The 21,595-nt window shown below is 44.2% G+C and overlaps 1 pseudogene; it reads right to left on the bottom strand.

The window, feature by feature from the left end:
- Positions 1 to 245: 245 nt before the first annotated feature.
- On the bottom strand, positions 246 to 19,908 carry LOC100600314 (annotated as a pseudogene).
- Positions 19,909 to 21,595: the final 1,687 nt, after the last annotated feature.

A 21,595-nucleotide genomic window follows, 5' to 3' on the forward strand; every position in this document is an offset into this window, starting at 1 on the left:
ATTTCTGAGGTTTAAAAAGTGTTTAAAATTTGCCCTAGCAGGAAAACATTATCTGAATGAATACCCTAATGCCAAACCACTGTAAAATGCTTCAGCTACATTTGGGGGAGAGGGGTAGGGATTATCTTCAAAGCACCCCAGCTCTCTTGATGAGAAGGTCAGAGGTACACTGGTTTGTATCATTGCAACATCCGTAAGGTGATGTAGGTTGCTTTTCCTTCAGAAAGGGCTTTATCAGAAAGGCATTAAGCTTGACCTCCAAATTTGACTGACAATTTACTGGTAAGATTCATAACCTTTGGGTTGCTCTGGTATTTTGACATATTTGCTGGGTTCTGAGCCACATCCTGGAAGGCCACCATAACTCCTGGAAACTGCATGACTGCAAGAACCTCTGGATCACTAAGAATTTCATTGAATCCAGGCATTCTGGCCATTCCAGGCATGCCCCCTCCCATCCCAGCCATTCCTCTGGGAAAATTACCAGGCATTTCCCCAGGAAGGTCACCTGGAAAAGAGCCATACTGAGCTCCTGACTGTCATCTGGCTTCTTCCACCCTCTGGGCTCTCTCATGCTCTTCTCGAGCCTTCTTAACTCTTTATATTCTTTCTTTGATCACTTGCTCTTCATGTTTTCGCTCATACTTTCTCTGATGTTCTGCAATTTTCTGTGCCCTAGGTCGAACTTCTTTCAGCATCTTCATCATGATCCAATTTACAGGCAAGGGCAAGATCATGGGCTGCTTCTTCCTAGTGGCCTAGAAGTCTGTGTGCTTTCCTTCATCACTTGTAAGGCTGAGCTGAATCAGGATTTATTTCAATGGCTCTGTCACAGTCTCGGATGGCAGCATTTGGCTTCTGTAATTTGATGAAGACACTGGCCCTCTTGGCATACAAAATAGCCAAGTGAGGATTCAGCTTGATGGCATCTGTGAATAAATCAGTGGATTTCCGCAGTTCACCATCATTTAGGGCTTCAATAGCAGCCACTTTCTTATCATTTGCCTGATCCATCATCACCTCTGTTATCCCATTTCTTGAGGGGCATCGGTGTCTGTTTCAATCACACCTTAATTACCAATTTCTAGCTCACTTTCCTTACTTGATGTTTCGTCTGCCTTTAAGTCTTCCTCTACCTTCTTACTATCAAGTTTTTCTTCTTTGGTATTTTCTTCTGATTTAGCTTTCTAGTAGTAGGTGGTACTTTACCCCTGTGCTTTCCACCCACTCCCTCAGGAAGCTCATTTCCTCGGTGTGCAGAACGCTCAGATCCTTCTTACAAATTTTCACAAAGGCCTGAAACTCGTTCACTTTGCAGGGTCCATGGTCAGGAGGCGGTGCGCGAAGCTGAGGGGCTGCAGCCCAGTTCCAGGCCCAGATGCTGGCTTGGTGTGACCACGCAGAAGGGCCAAACCAATGTATATCTAAATGTACTGACTGATGTCTACCTGTAACTTCTGATCCCCTAAAATAAATAAAATCAAGCTGCAACCCAACCACCTAGGGCACATGTTCGCAGGACCTCCTGAGGCTGTGTCACGGGTCATGGTCCTCACATTTGGCTCAGAATAAATCTCTTCAAATATTTTACGGAGTTTAGTTTTTTTGTTTTGTTTTGTTTTTCCTTTGAGACAGAGTCTCGCTCTGTCAGCCAGGCTGAAGTGCAATGGCACTCTCGAGTAGCTGGGATTACAGGTGTGTACCACCATGCCCAGCTAATTTTTATATTTTTAGTAGAGACAGGGTTTCACCATATTGGCCAGGATGGTCTTGAACTCCTGACTTCATGTGATCCACCCACCTCAGCCTCCGAAAGTGCTGGGATTACAGGCATGCGCCACCAGGCCTGGCCTGAATTTGGCTTTTTTCACCAACAATATTATTCTTCATTTTAAGAAAAAGAGAAAATGGCGACATTGAAGAACCCAAAAACAGTACGTGAATTTGGCTTATCAAAATACAATTTTTTTTTTTTTTAATCCTGCAGGTTTCTTCAACCAGGTTATATGGTTCAAAGGCAAGTCTCCTGGAAAACTAATAGAATGAAACAGAGGGCTTTTTCTGGACCATCACTAAAGAAAGGATAGTATGGCTGGGTGCGATGGCTCACGCCTGTAATCCCAGCACTTTGGGAGGCCAAGGTGGGCGGATCACAAGGTCAGGAGATCAAGACCATCCTGGCTAACACGGTGAAACCCCGTCTCTACTAAAAATACAAAAAAAAAAAAAAAAAAAAAAAAAGCCGGGCATGGTGGCTGGCGCCTGTAGTCCCAGCTGCTCGGGAGGCTGAGGCAGGAGAATGGCATGAACCTGGGAGGCGGAGCTTGCAGTGAGCTGAGATTGTGCCACTGCACTCTAGCCTGGGCGACAGAGCAAGACTTTACCTCAAAAAAAAAAAAAAAAAAAAAAAGAAAGGGTAGTATGACACTGAACAGGGAGGCCTACATTTGTTTGACTCTCTAGTCTGTATCTCTTTCTACCCCTTTGTCCTAATCCTCTGTGTATTAGTTTCCTACTGCTGCTGTAACAAATTATCATAGACTTAGTGGCTTAAAATAACACAAACTTACTATCTTACAGTTCTGGAAGTCAGAAGTCTGAAGTGGGCTTCAATGAGCTGAAATCAGGGTGTCAGTAGGGCTGCATGCCTTCTGGAGGCTCTGGGGAGCAATCAGTTTTCTTGTGTCTTCCAGGCTCTAGAGGCCTCCTGCATTCCTTGGTTTGCAGTCTTCTCTCATCTTCCTAGCTTGCAGCGGCAGGTCAGATCTTTCTCACCTGCATCATTTGGACCCTGACTCTCTCTTTTCCACTTTCCCAATTTAGGATCCTTGGATCCACCTGGAAAATGCAGGGTCTTCTTCCTATTTAATATCATCTAGTTAGCATAGTTAACTTCATCTGCAAACTTAACTCTCTTTTGCCACTTAATTGTAACATAATCACAGGTTCTGGGGATTAGGCCATTATTCTGCTTACCATGCTGCTAAGGTTAGATGCAGATCCCAGTACTTTACCCATCCTTTTTCTTATAAGCATGGATGGCTAGTATCTGACCAAAGAATTAGTTGAAATGAACTCTTTTGTGTTTGGTGAAAGTAAAAGTTATAAACTCAACTACTTGCCACTCAAATGAAAGAAGATTTATTTATGCTGAACCCAAGATGACTCTTGTTACAACAGGAGTGCTCTAGGTATCAGGTAAGGGAGGACCTTAGTATCACACACTTCCGTGTGAAGAGAACACCAAACAGGCTTTGTGTGAGCAATAAAGCTGTTTATTTCACCTAGGTGCATGTGGGCTGAGTCCGAAAAAGGAGTCAGCAAGGAAGATAGGGGTGGGGCCGTTTTATAGGGTTTGGGTGGGTAGTAGAAAATTACAGTCAAAGGGGGTTTTTCTCTTGTGGGCTGGGGCGGGGGTCACAAAGTGCTCGGAGCTTCTGAGCCAGGAGAAGGAATTTCACAAGGTTAATTGCTCAGTTAAGGTGGGGCGGGAACAAACCACAATGGTGGAATGTCATCAGTTAAGGCAGGAACTGGCCATTTTCACTTCTTTTGTGATTCTTCACTTGCTTCAGGCCATCTGGATGTATATGTGCTAGGTCACAGGGGATATGATGGCTTAGCTTGGGCTCAGAGGCCTGACATTCCTGTTTTCTTATATTAATAAGATAAATACCATAAAATAATGTTGAAGTGTTGGGGCAGAGAAAATTTTTGGGGGGTGGTATGGAGAGATAATTGGTGATGTTTCTCAGGGCTGCTTCGAGCGTGATTGGGGTGGTGTGGGAACCTAGAGTGGGAGAGATTAAGCTGAAGGAAGATTCTGTGGTAAGGGGTGCTATTGTGGGGTTGTTAGAATGAGCATTTGTCATATAGAATGATTGGTGATGGCCTGGATACAGTTTTGGATGAATTGAGAAACTAAATGGAAGACACAAGGTCTGAATAAGAGAAGGAGAAAAACAGGTATTAAAGGACTAAGAATTGGGAGAACCCAGGACATCCAATTAGAGAGTGCCCAAGGGAGTTCAGCATAATTACTTGCTTGGTTGGTGAGTTTTTGGGCTCTATGCTTGAGATTTTTTAAGTTGTCATACACCAGGATAGATTGATTTAGGTAAAAACAACACTCTGCATTTAAAAATATAGAGTCCCATTTTTTTAGCAGTGAGTAAGTCGAGGCCTCGGCGATTTCAGAGGAAAGAGAAATGCAAAGCCAGCAATTGTTAAAGAAGGATTAGAAATGGCTAGGAGAGAGTGGAGTGAGATTGATAGTGTGGTGGAGATAGCTAGGGAGAGGTAGAGGGTGGCGTAAGAACAGGAACGAGAAAAAGAGTGAGTATAAAAGTAAAGAAAAGGACTTCATCAGGGTGGAAGTATCAGAGTGTGCCCTGTCAGCAAAGATCACCCATCCACTCCAAGAGTGGCAGGCTGGGGATAGTATCAGGAGATATCCACTACGATGGTTTGGAGGAAAAGTGTAAACCGGCAGTATAAACAAGGGCAGGGCATTTACAAGTAGTTGAGAATGGTGAATAGGAGTATGACTAGACAGAAGATAGTAAGGATGACAAGTTTTTGGGGAGCAGTCCAAGTAGTGGGGGTGACTGTGTAAAGCCCTGTTATAAAGAGTATGGTAAGGAAGACGAGACCTAATAAAAACGAAAGGATATGTTAGCCTTATAAGGGTTACTATTATCCTTTAGGAATGCAGGTGAGTTTAAGGGAAGCAGGAGACAGTACATGCAACTCCCAGGAGGAAGAGGAGAAATCAGGCTGGCTGTCTGACAGACACAGCTTTATTCTGGAACGGTGAACCCAATGGGGAGGGTCCTGCAGGTGGACGGCAGTTGGGGTACAATAGATGACTAAGTAGGGTCCGGTCCATCAAGGTTGTAGAGTTTGAGGGGTCAGATTCTTAACAAGAACTGATCGTCCAGCTAGGGTGTCTTCATATGGCTGGGAATCTGGAGTAGGCAAGAGAAGATTAACAGCCTGGCAAATTTCCTGTCTAGCCTGCTGGAGGACTGGAAGATAAACACCTAGAGGGCTGGTGTCTGGAATGAGACTGGGGCCTAATAAAAAGGAGCATCCATACAGAAGCTCAAATGGGCTATACTCTGTAGCATCCTGAGGACAGGCCCGAATTCTGAGAAGGGCAAGTGGTAAAAGTACTGTTCAGTCCTTTTTTTTTTTTTTTTTTGAGGTGGAGTCTCGCTCTGTCTCCCAGGCTGGAGTGCAATGGTGCAATCTCAGCTCACTGCAAGCTCCACCTCCCAGGTTCCTGCCATTCTCCTGCCTCAGCCTCCCAAGTAGCTGGAACTACAGGGGCCTGCCACCGTGCCTGGCTAATTTTTTTTGTATTTTTTAGTAGAGACGGGGTTTCACCATGTTGGCCAGGATGGTATCGATCTCCTGACCTCGTGATCCGCCCACCTCAGCCTCCCAAAGTGCTGGGATTAAAGTGCTGGGAGCCACCGCGCCCGGCCTCAGTTGGAGGCTGAGCTTGGTGAGGTGTGTCTTTAAAAGACCATTAGTTTTTTCTACCTTTCCTGAGGATTGAGGGCGATAAGGAACATGAAGTTTCCATTGAATGCCCAGGGCCTGGGAGACTGCCTGAGTGACTTGACTAATAAAGGCTGGTCCGTTATCAGACTGTATAGAGGTGGGAAGGCCAAATTGAGGAATTATGTCTGATAGAAGGGAAGAAATGACCGCAGTGGCCTTCTCAGACCCTGTGGGAAAGTCCTCTACCCATCCAGTACAAGTGCCTACCCAGACCAAGAGGTATTTTAGTTTCCTGACTCGAGGCATGTGAATAAAGTCAATTTGCCAGTCCTGGGCGGGGGCAAAGCCCGAGCTTGATGTGTAGGGAAGGGAGGGGGCCTGAACAATCCCTGAGGAGTAGTAGAACAGCAGATGGAACACTGAGAAGTGATTTCCTTATGGATAGATTTCCATGATGGAAAGGAAATGAGAGGTTCTAAGAGACAGGCTAGCAGCTTGTAACCTACATGGAAGAGGTTATGAAATGATGACAGATTAGAATGGGCCTATGAGGCTGGAAGGAGATATTTTCCTTGGTCCAAGAACCATTTGCCTTGTGTGGGAAGAGATTGATAGGTGGAAGTTTCAGTGGGAGAGTAGGTGGGAGTGATCGATGAGAAGGAGAAAAACTGGCTGTGAGGGACAGAAGTTGGAACGCTAGCTGCTTTTCTGGCTACCTTATCAGCATGAGCATTGCCCTGAGTGATGGGATCTGATGCCTTTTGATGGCCCTTGCAGTGAATGACTCCAGCTTCCTTTGGAAGTAAAGTGGCCTTGAGAAGAGTTTTTATTAAAGAGGCATTAATGATGGAGGACCCTTGCCTAGTGAGGAAACCTCTTTCTGCCCATATGACAGCATGGTGGTGCAGGATATGGAAGGCATATTTAGAGTCAGTATAAATGTTGACGCATAGTCCCTTTGCAAGAGTGAGGGCTCGAGTTAAGGCAATGAGTTCGACTTGCTGAGAGGTAGTGGAGTGGGGCAGAGTGGTAGCCTCAAGGATAGCTGTGGAAGATACTACAGCATAGCCTGCCTTTGCTGGTGAGTGGCGATTAGGCCTGGTGGAACTGCCATCAATAAACCAAGTGTGATCAGGGTGAGGAACAGGAAAGAAGGAAATATGGGGAAATCAAGTGAACGTCAAGTGGATCACAGAGATACAGTCATGGGGGTCAGATGTGGTATCCAGAATAATGTGGGAGGCCGGATTGAAGTCCAGGCCAGTAACAACAAAGAGTGAGTAACAACAAAGAGTGAGTATAGCTGAAGGAACTGGGGAGCATAAAGTATATGCGTCAGGTTTGAGGAAAACAATAGATTTTGGAAGTTATGAAAACTGTAGAGAGTGAGTTGAGCATAGTTTGTGATTTTGAGGGCCTCTAAAAGTATTAATGCAGCAGCAGCTGCCACACGCAGATATGAGGGCTAGGCTAAAACAGTAAGGTTAAGTTGTTTGGACAAAAAGGCTAAGGGTGCAGTCCCTGCTCTTGTGTAAGAATTCTGACCGCACAGCCCTGTACTTTGGCTGTGTGTAATGAAAAGGGTTTGGATGAGTTAGGGAGAGCTAGTGTGGGAGCAGTTTTTAGGGCTCTTTTTTAAGGAATGGAAAGGGGAGTGGGGAAAGGATTTAGGATTTATGGGGTCAGCTAGGTTTCCTTTTATGAGTTTATATAATGGTTTAGTCAGGATGGTAAAACTAGGTATCCAAAGGCAGAAGTACCTAACCATGCCTAGGAAGGAAAGTTGTTGTTTTGTAGAAGGGGTTGGGGTTTTGGAGACAAGCCGGACATGATCAGCAGGGAGAGCACATGTGTTTTTATGAAGAATTATGCCGAGATAGGTAATGGATGAGGAAGAAATTTGGGCTTTGGAGGGGGATACATAATATCCTTTTGAGAATAGATGTTGGAGGAGCAGGAGGGTATCCTGTTGGGAAGATTTGTAGGAGGGGCTATAAAGTAGAAAGTTGTCAAAATATTTAATAAGGTGAGAAACAGATGGATGGAAAGAAAGTAAATCATGAGAAAGGACTTTATTGAAGTAATGGAGGCTGTCCGTGAAGCCTTGCAACAGTACAGCCCAGGTAAGTTGCTGAGACTGATGGGTGTCAGGGTCAGTCTAAGTGAAAGCGAAGAGAGGCTGGGATGAAGGGTGCACAGAAATAGTAAAGAAAACATGTTTGAGATGCAGAACAGAATAATGGGTTGTGGAGGGGTTGTAGAGGGAGGTATTGAGGATAAGATAGTGTATGGGTTTGGCACCATGGGGTGGATAGGCAAAACAATTTGGTTGATAAGGTGCAGATCCTGAAGTAACTTGTAAGACTTGCCTGGTTTTTGGACAGGTAAAATGTGGGAATTGTAAGGAGAGTTTATAGGTTTTAGAAGCCCATGCTGTAGCAGGCGAGTGATAACAGGCTTCAATCCCCTTAAAGCCTGTTGTGGGATGGGATACTGGCGTTCAGAGGGGTAAGGGTGATTAGATTTTAGTGGGATAGTAATGGGCATGTGATCGCTTGCCACGGAGGGGGTAGAGGTGTCCCATACTTGTGGGTTAAGGTAGGGGGATACGAGAGGAAGACATGAAGGAAGCTTTGGGTTGGGAAGAAGGGTGGCAATGAGATTTGGCTGTAGTCCAGGAAGAGTCAGGGAAGCAGATAATTTGGTTAAAATGTCTTGGCCTAATAAGGGAACTGGGGCCAGGTGCGGTCGCTCACACCTGTAATCCCAGCACTTTGGGAGGCCGAGGTGGGCAAATCATGAGGTCAGGAGATCAAGACCATCCTCGCTAACACGGTGAAACCCCGTCTCTACTAAAAATACAAAAAAAAAATTAGCCAGGCGTGGTGGTGGGCGCCTGTAGTCCCAGCTACTCGGGAGGTTGAGGCAGGAGAATGGCGTGAACTCAGGAGGCGGAGCTTGCAGTGAGCGGAGATCGCGCCACTGCACTCCAGCCTGGGCGACAGAGCAAGACTCCATCTCAAAAAATAAAAAATAAAAAAAAAGGGAACTGGGCAGGTGGGGATAACTAAAAAAGAGTGCATAAAATAATGTTGTCCAAGTTGGCACCAGAGTGGGGGAGTTTTAAGGGGTTTTGAAGCTTGGCCGTCAATATGCAAAACAGTTATGGGGGCAAGGGAAACAGGCCCTTGAAAAGAAGATAATGTGGAGTGGGTAGCCTCTGTGTTGATTAAACAGGGGATGGACTTACCCTCCACTGTGAGAGTTACCCAAAGCTCGTCATCCATGATGGTCCAGGGGGCTTCCAAGGTGTTCAGGCAGCGTCAGTCTTCAGCTGCCAAGCCAAGCAGATCTGGGAAGCAGTCAGTCAGAGAGCCTTGGGCCAGAGCTTTAGTGGCTCTAGGAGTGGCTGCCGGGTGAGCTGGGAAGTCTGATTTCCAGTGGGTCCCTGCACAGATGGGACACGGCTTGGGAGGAATCCCGGGCTGCAGGCATTCCTTGGCCCAGTGGCCAGATTTCTGGCATTTGAAGCAAGAGCCTGGTGGAGGAGGTCCTGTAGGAATGCTTGACTGCTGTGGCTTAGGCAGTTTGAAGTTCTTGTGTGCTGGAGGTGTGGCTGGGTTTTGTCTCACAGCACAGGCAAGTAATTGTAACTCAGAAATTCATTCCTCTCTGGCTGCCTCCTCTCTATTATTGTACACCTTGAAGGTGAGGTTGATTAATTCCTGTTGTGGGGTTTGAGGGCTGGATTCTAATTTTTGAAGCTTTTTTCTAATATCAGGAGCTGACTGGGTGATAAAATGCCTATTTAGAATAAGACGGCCTTCTGACCCTTCAGGGTCTAGGGCTGTAAAGCATCTCAGGGTTGCTGCCAAACGAGCCATGAACTGGGCTGGGTTTTCATCTTTACCTTGGGTAGTTTCTTTAAGCTTGTCATAATTAACAGCTTTGTAAGCTGCCTTTTTACGCCCATCAACTAGGCAGGAAATCATGTAATCTCGCCTAACTATACCTGGGAAATCTGCCTGATAGTTCCATTGGGGATCCTCTTGGGGAACTGCTCTAATGCCTTCTTGGAGGTCTGGCTTGTGAAGCTGGTGGTTATCGGTGTGAGATTGGGCTAGAGAAAAAACTCTTTCCTGTTCATCTGGGGAGAGGGTAGATGTTAGGATGACATTTAAATCAGTCCAGGTTAAATTGTAGGACAGAGTTAGATATTGGAATTCCTATATATAATTAGTGGGGTCTGATGAGAAAGAGCCTAAACACTGACTGATCTGAGAGAGGTCTGATAGAGAAAAAGGCACAAGTACCCTGACTATGCCTTCAGCTCCAGCCACCTCTCTAAGAGGAAATTGTTGAACACATGGGGGAGAGCTAGTCACGGAACAAAACTATAAGCTGGACTGGGTGTGAGGAGGGGAGGTGATAGAAGGATTATAGGGTGGAGAAGCAGAGGCTGAGGAAGAATTAGAGCCTGATTCAGCCTGGTGGAAAGCAACCTAAGGAGCAGTCTGGGGAGGAGGGGAGAGGTCAGATGGCTTGGTAGAAAAGGAAGATTGGAAAGACTCAGCGATGCTTGGGGTTGGGACTGAGGGGACAGGTGGTAGGGAAAGAAGGAGGATTTGGGATGAATTGCACTGGGAACAGAGACTAGGAAGGGAACGAAGTGTGAAAAATGCTTGGATGTAAGGCATCTCAGGCCATTTGCCCAATTTTCGACAAAAATTATCTAGGTCTTGTAGGATGGAGAAATTGAAAGTGCTGTTTTCTGGCCATTTAGAGCGTTTATCAAGTTTGTATTGGGGCCAAGCGGTGTTGCAGAAGAAAATAAGGCGTTTAGGTTTTAGGTCAGGTGTGAGTTGAAGAGGTTTTAAGTTCTTGAGAACACAGGCTAAGGGAGAAGAGGGAGGAATGGAGGGTGAAAGGTTGCCCATAGTGAGGGAGGCAAGCCCAGGGAAAAGAGAGAGTAGATACATGGAGAGAAGGGGTGGGGGGGTACTTGCTCCCAGGGGAGGTGGTGCTTGCCACTCAGGGAAAGTGGTACTGGCCACCAAGGTGAAGGATCAAGGCCAGGCATCCCCGTGGTGATCAGACACCTCTGAAACGTGGGTAAGCATCCCCGCAGTGATTAAACACCAAGGCAAGACTGTCTTCCCGAGTCCATGACCGGAGCCGGAGTTTTGGGTTCACAGATAAAACGCATCTCCTCTGTCCCTACCACAAAAGGAAAGGAACTGAAATTAAGAGAAGGGAGAGATTGAAGGGTGGTGCCAAAATTGAAAGGAGAAAGAGGTTGAAGGATAGTGAGAGAGGTTGGAGAAGAGAGTAAAAAGAGGCCACTTACCTGATTTAAAATTGGTGAGATGTTCCTTGGGCTGGTTGGTCCGAGGACCCGAGGTCATAGGTGGATCTTTCTCATGGAGCAAAGAGCAGGACAGGGGATTGATCGCCCAAGGGAGTTCCCCCAATCTGAGTCACGGCACCAAATGTCACGCGTGTCCATGTGAAGAGACCACCAAACAGGCTTTGTGTGAGCAACAAGGCTGTTTATTTCACCTGGGTGAGGTGGGCTGAGTCCGAAAAAGGAGTCAGCAAGGAAGATAGGGGTGGAACAGTTTTATAGGATTTGGGTGGGTAGTGGAAAATTACAGTCAAAGGGGATTTTTCTCTTGTGGGCAGGGGCGGGGGTCACAAAGTGCTTGGTGGGGGAGCTTCTGAGACAGGAGAAGGAATTTCACAAGGTTAATTGCTCAGTTAAGGTGGGGCAGGAACAAAACACAATGGTGGAATGTTATCAGTTAAGGTAGGAACCAGCCATTTTCACTTCTTTTTTGATTCTTCACTTGCTTCAGACCATCTGGATGTAGATGTGCAAGTCACAGGGGATATGATGGCTTAGCTTGGGCTCAGAGGAATGACACCTAGATATGATGGGCTTGGAAAACTGTCTGAGTTTCAGGGACTGCACCCTATTTATGCCAATGAAATACCGACATTGATGCCTAGCATCTGACATCTGAATTGGAGCCACAAAAGGTGCTGAAGAGACTAATACTCTGAAGGTGAGGTGACATAGGGATTTATAATCCCTGATCCTGCAACAGTGAGTTTCTTTGGGTCAATTGTACAGTTTTTGTAGTACTCAGAAGATTATTTTTCAAGATGGCCCTTTGGGCTAGCAAACAAGAAAGAGACACATGAAGTCAATGTTGCCTGGGCAGCAGGCAGCAGGGGGTGGCTCAGATTGGCTATTACCATGGCAACATTGATTGCTGTCACAAGCAGGGGTGACGCAGATAGTTAACATTTTCAGAGAACACAGGGACTACTTGCATCAGAATTACTTAGGAATTTGTTTAAATTTCAAATTCCTAGGACCCAAGGCCAGAGATTCACGATTGGTAAGATTGAGATACAGTATGGAATCTGCCTTTTAGAAAACTCCCCAGGCAACCATGCCCGATGAAATTTGAGAACCACTGATTAAAAAAATACAGTGCATCCCTGTTACAAATCCCTATATAAACCCATCTCACCAGAGCCATTTTCTTGCTTACAAAGGCCTTATAATCTTTAAAAGATGCAGTGAATGTGCTGATCTAGGAATTTATACTGATAAATGCCCAAGTTTTTTGAGTGCTAAATGTTTAAGTAGGTCTTTCAAGATTTCAGCAAGCATGGAACTTTTTTCTTTCTTTCTTTTTTTCTTTTCTTTCTTTTTTTTTTTTAATTGAGACAGGTCTCACTCTGTCACCCAGACTGGAGTGCAGTGGCTTAATCATGGCTCACTGCAGCCTTGACCTCCTGGGCTCAAGCGATCCTCCCACTTTAGCCTCCTGAGTAGCTGGGACTACAGCTACAAGCCATCACAGCCAGCTAACTGTTTTTTTGTTTTTGTTTTTGTTTTTGTTTTGAGATGGAGTCTCACTCTGTCACCAGGCTGGAGTGCAGTGGTGCGATCTCAGCTCACTGCAACCTCCACCTCCCGGGTTCAAGTGATTCTCTTGCTTCAGCCTCCCGAGTAGCTGGGACTACAGGTGTGTGCCACCATACCCAGCTAGTTTTTGTGTTTTTAGTAGAGATGGGGTTTCACAATGTTGCCCAAGGTGGTCTTGATCTATTGACCTTGTGATCGGCCCGCCTCAGCCTCCCAAAGTTCTGGGATTACAGGCATGAGCCACCATGCCCGGCTGCCAGCTAACTTTTTAAAAATTTTTTTTGTGGATATGTGGTCTACCTATGTTGCCCAGGCTGGTCTTGAACTTCTGGGCTCAAGCAATACTCCTGCCTCAGCCTTCCAAACGGCTGGGTTTACAGGTGTGAGCCACAGTGCCTGGCCTAGAACTTTTTTTCTAAGTAACATCTATTAATATCTCATAGAGCTGTCATACCAAAATGTGCTCTGAGACTCCCAAGGTAAATTTCCCAAATTGGGAAATTCAGCTCAAGATCACTGTGAAGGACTAGGGTGGGATCCAAGAAGGGGACGGCATGAACCAGTATGGCTAAGGTGCAGGACTAAGTTCTTTATATCACTGAGACATACCATTCTCTCTCTTGCAAGGACAGACTCAGGACATGAAGAACACCACCAAGAATATAGGCTTCCTGATGTTTCTGAGAATCACTGCTGTCATGAGCCAGTCTCTAATTGTGAATTAACCCTCATGGGGGTTAAGAACCAGTTGAGCAGGCCTAGCACGGTAGCTCACACCTGTAATCCCAGCACTTTGGGAGACAAAGGCAGGCAGATCACTTGAGCTCAGGAGTTAGAGACCATACTGGCCAACATAGCAAAACCCCGTCTCTACAAAAAATACTGAAATTAGCCGGGTGTGGTGGTGTGTGCCTGTAGTTCCAGTTACTTGGGAGGCTGAGGTGGGAGGAAGGTTTGAGCCCAGGAGGCGGAAGTTGCAGTGAGCCGAGATTGTGCCACTGCACTCCAGCCTGGGCAACAGAGCCAGACCTTGTCTCAAAAAAAAAAAAAAAATTTAAGAACCAGAAGATTAGTGGATGTGTGACATCCAATGTGTTGTTTTTCTATTTCTCTAGTACTACTCTTAACCCAAGGCTTGGGCATATTCAGTTTTGCTAGTTGTAGTGGATACTCTTGGCTGCCTATTTAGCATCCACTCTCCACCCCTTCTGCCCATGAAAAATTCCAGTTTTGCTCAGGTATCCTCTCCATCCCCAGCCCCAGGGACAATATCTAATTTGTCAGTGTATGATCCTTCCTTGGCAATGACTTTTAGTCTGAGGGGTCTGCATGTTTCCTAATTCATTCCAGTTAGGTTGAAAGGAAGGACTGTTGTGGAGGAGAGGTGTCTGTGCTTTGTTGACATGAGGGAGGAAACTTGAAGCCATTCTACACATGTTCTCACTCATAGGTGGGAATTGAACAATGAGAACTCATAGACACAGGAAGGGGAACATCACACTCCGGGGACTGTTGTGGGGTGGGGGGAGGGGGGAGGGACAGCATTAGGAGATATACCTAATACTAAATGACAAGTTAATGGGTACAGGAAATCAACATGGCACATGGATACATATGTAACAAATCTGCACATTGTGCACATGTACCCTAAAACCTAAATTATAATTAAAAAAAAAAAAGAAAAAATAAAACTATTTTTATTGACAGAAAAAATAAATAAATAAATAAAAGAACCCACAGATGCTGAAGAAGGTAAGAAATCTAGGGTCCCATTATTTGAAATGAGGTGATCCCATATGTCTCTAAACTAAAAGTCAGTAAACTACCACAGGTGGTCCAAGTCTGTCTTAACATTTTGTAAATAAAGCTTTATTGGAACAACAACAACAAAAAAGATGAAGCAAACTTTCAGGACTACAGGGCAGAGAGACAAAACTTGGTCCTTTTTTTTTTTTTCTTTTTTGAGATAAGGGTGTCATTCTGCCACCCCAGGCTGTAGTGTGGTGGGCATATTCTCCTCTCACTGCAGCCTCTACCTCCCAGGCTCAAGTGATCCTTCCATTTTAGCCTCCTCAGTAGCTGGGACTACAGGTACACATGACTATGCCTACCTAATTTTAAACATTTTTTGTAGAGACAGAGTTTTGCCATGTTGCCCAGGCTGGTCTCGAACTCCTGAGTTCAAGCCATCTGCCCACCATGGCCTCTCAAAGTGTTTGGATTACAGGCATGAGCCTGGTCCTTAATGGCAATATTGATTACTGAATATTTACCCCAGAGTGTACCATACCTCTGAACTTCCTTATTATTTAAGCCATTTTAACTGGGTTTCTTGTTACTTGTGATCAAAAGTTTCCTAATGTCTGTGGTCACTGGTTTGCCTTGCACTCTCTGGTTCATGCAATTTTTTTTTTTTTTTTCTAGACAGTTTCGTTTCGCTCTTGTTGCCCAGGCTGGAGTGCAATAGCACAATCTTGGCTCACTGCAACCTCCACCTCCCAGGTTCAAGCGATTCTCCTGTCTCAGCCTCCTGAGTAGCTGAACTTACAGGCACCCACCACCAAGCCCAGCTAATTTTTGTATTTTTAGTAGAGACGGGGTTTCGCCATGTTGGCCAGGCTAGTCTCGAACTCCTGACCTCAGGTGATCTGCCCACCTCGGCCTCCCAAAGTGCTGGGATTACAGGCTTGAGCCACCGTGCCCAGCAGTTCATGCAATTTATATGTAAAATGTAAAAAAATAAAAGCAGAGAGAAGACAATGGCTTGTGGGCTGAGAGAATCAGTGGTATGTGGGCTAAAATGTGTTTAGGTAAAAGCTGTTGTGAGTGAACTGTGTCTTCTTTCTGAGTCGTCACGTTTTTCAGTTTCCACAAGTGTCCACATCCAGAAAACAAATTCATTAAATCAGCTTTTATTTGCATTTCTTATCTCAGAAATAATTATATGTTTGTTTAACTTCTTGTTAGCATAGAAAATTGTTTACTGAGGTAGATATGGAATGCCAAGATGAGAAAATTAAATCAATTAGGAAATGCTCTCACTGACAAATAGTAGAAACTTATCTGTACATACCAGAAGAATTGGCTTTTCAAATAGACAAGTAAATGCACTCCTGACCTTAAGTGATCCACCCACCTTGGCCTCCCAAAGTGCTGGGATTACAGGTGTGAGCCACCACGCCCAGCCTGAGGCTTTAGTTCTAATATAAGCGCTGCTAAACCCAAATATGTGAAATGCTCAGGTGGGCTAAACTGCTCTGGTGGAGGGATATGGGTTCTGGTTGCACAGGGAAGAGGTGTTTCTTTTTTTTTTTTTTTTTTGTTTTGAGACGGAGTCTTCATTTTAAGTGCAGCAACTTATCACTTATTTAGATGGATATTTAGAGGCTAAGGTTGCAATGGTTGGTGATATTTTAGATCTACCTGGAAACAAACTGTACTATTGATTTGCTCAGGTTCCTTCTATAAGAGAGGGCTGCAGCTTCACAGGGTAGAGGCAGGAATGTAAGAATGAGAGCTGGCTGGGCCTGGTGGCTCATGCCTATAATCCCAGCACTTTGGGAGGCCGAGGTGGGCGGATCACTTGAGGTTAGGAGTTCAAGACCAGCCTGGCCAACACAGTGAAACCCTGTCTCTACTAAAAATACAAAAATTAGCCAAGCGTGGTAGTACGTACCTGTAGTCCCAGCTACTTAGGAGGCTGAGGCAGGAGAATTGCTTGAACCCAGGAAGTGGAGGTTGCAGTGAGCCGAGATTGGGCCACTGTACTCCAGCCTGGGCGACAGAGCCAGACTGCATCTCAACAACAACAACAACAAAAATGAGAGCCCTGGTTTGCTTCCTTTTTTTTTTTTGAGATGGGGTCTCGCGCTGTTGCCCGGGCTGGAGTGCAATGTGGCCATCTCAGCTCACTGCAACCTCTGCCTCCCAGGTTCAAGCAATTCTCCTGCCTCAGGCTCCCGAGTGGCTGGGATTACAGGGGCCTGCCACCACACCTTGCTAATTTTTTGTATTTTTAGTAGAGACGGAGTTTCACTATGTTGGCCAGGCTGGTCTTGAACTCCTAACCTCGTGATTCGCCCAATTTGGCCTCCCAAAGTGCTGCGATTACAGGTGTAAGCCACTGCGCCCAGCTTCTTCTTTTGTTTAAATAATTTAATCCAATTTACAGCACCGTAAAAGGCATTAAAATAAATTCTACTCACAATCCCATCACACGGCCATTTAGTTACTAATTAATTTATTAAAAAATATATAGGGAATCCCTCAGTGTGTCAGACCCTGGGCTAAGTGCTGTCTCCCTCTCGGTGAACAAGACAGACTGTCCCTGCCCTCTTGCAGCTTACAGGCGATATTGCGAAGGCAGATATTAAAAACATATCACACAAATATATCTTTCATTGCAACTGTGGTAAGTTAGAGAAGGGAACGGAAGGTATAGGGCAGCATGAAAGAAAATAACAGGAGGCGATTTCAGGTAGATTGAGTTGGGGATTAGGGAATGCCTCTGAGAAACATTTGAGTTACGGCCTTCAAGATGAATATGAGTTAGAAGGGTGAAAAGAGGCTTTCAGGTAGAGAAACAGTTTAACGTAGGGACAAAGAGATCTGGGGTGTTCTAAGAACTGGAAAATGGAAGTTTGGAAGAAGTCAGGTGAACATGGAGTAAACTGCTATTTATGTATTTGATTCCTTTTTTGGAAAGTTAATTTTTTTTTTTTTTTTACTGTGGTAAGATATATATAACATAAAATAGGCTGTTTTAACCATTTTTAAGAGTACTATTCAGTGGCGTTAATTATATTCACAATGTGGTGCAACCCTCACCACTGTCTATGTCCAAAATGTTTTCATCACTCCAAACAGAAACTCTGTCACCATTAAGCAATAATTCTCCATTCCTTTCTTCCCCCAATCCCTGGTGACTGCTAATCTGCTTTCCGTCTGTATGAATTTGTCTATTCTAGCTATTTCATATAAGTAGACTCATATAGTATTTGTCCTTTTGTGTCTGGCTTATTTCTCTTAGGATTTTTTTGTCTTTTTCTTTTTTGAGACAGAGTCTGTCTCTGTCCCCCAGGCTGGAGTGCAGTGGCACAATCTTGGCTCACTGCAACCTCTGCCTCCCGGGTTCAAGTGGTCATCCCGCCTCAGCCTCCCAAAGTGCTGGGATTATAGGTGTGAGCCACCACACCTGGTTGCATAATGTTTTCAAGGTTCATCCAAGTTGTAGCACATATCAAAACTTTATTTATTTATTTATTTCTGAGACAAAGTCTTGCTCTGTCACCCAGGCAGGAGTGATTGGCATGATCTCAGCTCACTGCCACCTCCACCTCCCAGATTTAAGCCATTCTTGTACCTCAGCCTCCCTAGTAGCTAGGATTACTGCGTGCACCCAGCTAATTTTTGTATTTTTAGTAGAGATACGGTTTTGCCATATTGGCCAGGCTTGTCTCAAACTCCTGGCCTCAAGTGATCTGCCTGCCTCAGCCTCCCAAAGTGCTGCGATTACAGGCGTGAGCCACAGTGCCTGGCCAAAACTTCATTCCTTTTTATGGCTGAATAATATTCCATTGTATGTATATACCATGTCTTGTTTATCCATTTGTGTGTTGATGGACACTTAGGTTGTTTCCATCTTTTGGGCATTGTGAAAATGGTGATACGAATATTTGTGTACAAGTATCTGTTTGAGTCCCTATTTTTAATTATTTTGGGTATCTACCTAGCAGCAGAATTGCTGAGTCATTTGTTTAATTTTTTCGAGGAATGACAACAATGCACGAGGGTTCAAATTTCTCCATATCCTTGCCAACACGTTATTTTCCATGAAAAAAATTATATCCCTGGGTATGAAGTTTATGTATTTGATTCTAACTCTCTTATAACCTCGAGAATCCATCTGTCCTGAAACTCTGAGATCTTTGGGGTCACTAATCTGGCATGAGGCTTACGATGACCTGCCTTCATTTTTTACCCAAGTGTCTGATTTCCTTAATAGATGTTCAGCAACTTTGGAACAAGGTGTGGGTGGGGGATCAATTTGAATCTCCAGTGTCTACCATCTGGTAGATGTTCAATAAATAAAATAATTGTGATAAAGGTCGCAGATCTTGTCTCTCTCACATTGTAAACACCCAGTGGAAGTTTCCAACAGGCACCTGAGAGATTTTTGCTTGATTCAAATGAATTAATTTTCATGACTATGTGAGGCAGTTGTTGGTTACATTTAAACTGCGAATCTGATCTCTGCCACTCTGCTTGATGCCCTTCAGTTACTCTCCATTGCACTTAAGGTTGGGGCCCCTGTTCATTAACATGGTCTGCAGTGCCCTGCCAGGTCTGACCTTGCCTCCCTCCAGGGCTTTCTCCCTTTCTCTTTAGGCTTGGGTTATTCCTCAGACACACAAGACTTATCTCTAGCACCGGCTGTTTTCTCTTTCACTCTTGCAAACAAGTTCCCCCTCATTTTTGCCTCCCTCCCTCCCTCCCTTCCTTCCTTCCTCTCTCTCTCTTTATCCCTCTGTTTCTCTCTGTCTTTCTTTTTTTGAAACAGGGTGTTGTTCTGTCACTCAGGCAGGAATGCAGTGGTCCAATCATAGCTCACTGAAACCTCAAACTCCTGGGCTAAAGTGATCCTTCTGCTTCAGCCTCCCAAGTAGCTAGGACTATAGGTGTGTACCACCATGCCAGGCTAATTAAAAAAAATTTTTTTTTTTAGAGATGGGGTCTTGCTATGTTGTCCAGGCTGGTCTTAAACTCCTGGGCTCAAGCGATCCTCCTGTCTCAAACTCCGAAAGTGCTGGGATTACAGGTATGAGCCACTGCACCCGGCCCTCTCACTTTTTCACCTGAATCCTACTCATCCTTCAGATCTCAGCTGAGATGTCATTTCCTCAGGAAACTGTTTCCTGACCCTCACCCGATCCTAACTCTAGACTCCATTTTGTTCTCCCTCATAGCATCTTTTACTTTTCCTGCATAGCACTTATCAAAATTGTAGCAAAGCAACTTTTTGTTTATTTAGCGTTCATCTTCCAAGTAGTCAGCAGTCTCCATGAGGGCAGAAACTCATGTCTGTATCCATCAGTGTTAGGCACATAGTAGGCCCTCAATGCATAGTTTTGAGGACAGCTTCTACCAAGAAGCAGAAAAACTGATGAGTGGCTTGTGAATGCTGCTCATATTCTGGGTGACTCAGAGTTTCTGGGTATTCTGGGGAAAACAGCTTAGATCAGATTGGATAGGACAGTCACATGAGTGCCTGGCAGGAAGTTGATGAGAGGCCATCCAAGGCCACAGTGAGGTGGCCTCTTTTGCCAAGCAGTGCCCAGGCTCTTCAGCTAATGTCAGGTTAGAAACCTCAAGCAAGCTCTTTATGGTTCCTCAGCCTCCCAGCCCTTTGTTAGAAGGTTGTTTCATGAGTTGGCATGGCTTGTCTTACCCTTGAAAGTCATGAGGCCAAATTGTTCTATCCTTTTGCATTTAAAGGAATTAATTTTTTGTTACAAAAGCAATACATGATTACACTTATCTTCCAAAACATTAAAACGAAAGCTAATACTCCCTTTGAACATACTCTCAATAAAATAATGGTCCTTTATCCCTAGCTTAGAGAGAACTTCTGATAAATTTTGGGCATGCAGCTTTACAGACCTGTTTTAAAAATCTGTCATAAACCTAATGTATGATAATAGGGAATAATGGTATTATTTATGTGTGTTCTGTTTTAGCTTTTTATTTTGAAATAATTTTAGATTTACAGAGGAGTTGCAGAGCTAGTATAGAAAGTTTCAACATACCCTTCACCCAGCTTCTCTTAATGTTAACAATTTATGTAACCCTGGTTCAAAACTAAGAAATTAACACTGGCACAATACTAATAACAGAACTACAGACCTTATTCCAGTTTCACCAGTTTTTTCACTAATGTTCTTTTTGTGTTCCAGGATACCACATTGCGTTTAGTTATCAGATCTCTTTAGTCTCCTATCTGTGAATAGGACAATCTGTGACAGTTTCTCAGTCTTTCCTTGGCTTTCATGACCTTGACACTTTTGAAGATTACACGTCAAGTATTTTGTAGAATATTCCCTCAGTTTGGGTTTATTTGATGTTTTTTCATGATTAACTGAAGTTTTGCATTGGGGGAATAATTTTTTAAATATTGACACTATCCATCTATCTATATATAATAGATATAGATATATAATTCTGCAACTTTGTATTTTCATTCAAAAATATGACTGAGATATATCCATGTTGATACATGCAGATCAAAGTCACTTCTTTGATTTTTTATTATTTTTGGAGAGAGGGTCTTTCTCTGTCACCCAGGCTTGAGTGCAGTGGCACGATCACAGCTTACTGCAGCCTTGACCTCCCGGGCTCAAGTGATCCTCCCACCTCAGCCTCCTGGGTAGCAGTTGCAACTACATGCTGGAGCCACCACGCCCGGCTGTTTTTTAAAAACTTTTTGTAGAAATGAGGTTTCACTATGTTGCCTATGCTTCATTTAAATTCTCTATAGAATTTTATTATATAAATATTCTACATTTTAGTTAGCCATTCCCCCATTGGTGGGCATTTAGCTGATTCTAAATTTTCTTTCTTTCTTTTCTTTTTTTTTTTTTTTGAGACAAAGTTTCACTCTGTCACCCAGGCTGGAATGCAATGGTGCAATCTCAGCTCACTGCAACCTCTGCCTCCTGGGTTCAGGCGATTCTCCTGCCTCAGCCTCCTGAGTAGCTGAGATTACAGGTGTGCACCACCACACCTGGCTAATTTTTATATTTTTAGTAGAGACGAGGTTTCACCATGTTGGTGAGAGTGGTCTTGAACTCCTGACCTCATGATGTGCCAGCGTTGGCCTCCCAAAGTGCCGAGATTACATATTCATTCTTTTTGTTATTGATTTGTTAAGAGTCCTTTATAGCCAAATCCTTTGTCTTTTGTATGTTGCAAATAGTTTTCCCCTTATTCTGTTATCTTTTAACTTCGTTTTCAGTTTTTTTCAAGTTATTCCCTCTCTCTGATTTTTTAAATTCTTTTTTCTGATTTATTTTTTAAAACAAAGTTCTTGATTATAAAAGTAATACAAACACCGTAAGAAATTAATACAAAAGTACAAAGAAGAAACCACCC

This window comes from Nomascus leucogenys, chromosome 3 (genome assembly GCF_006542625.1).
Source record: "Nomascus leucogenys isolate Asia chromosome 3, Asia_NLE_v1, whole genome shotgun sequence".
Classification (NCBI taxonomy): Eukaryota; Metazoa; Chordata; class Mammalia; order Primates; family Hylobatidae; genus Nomascus; species Nomascus leucogenys.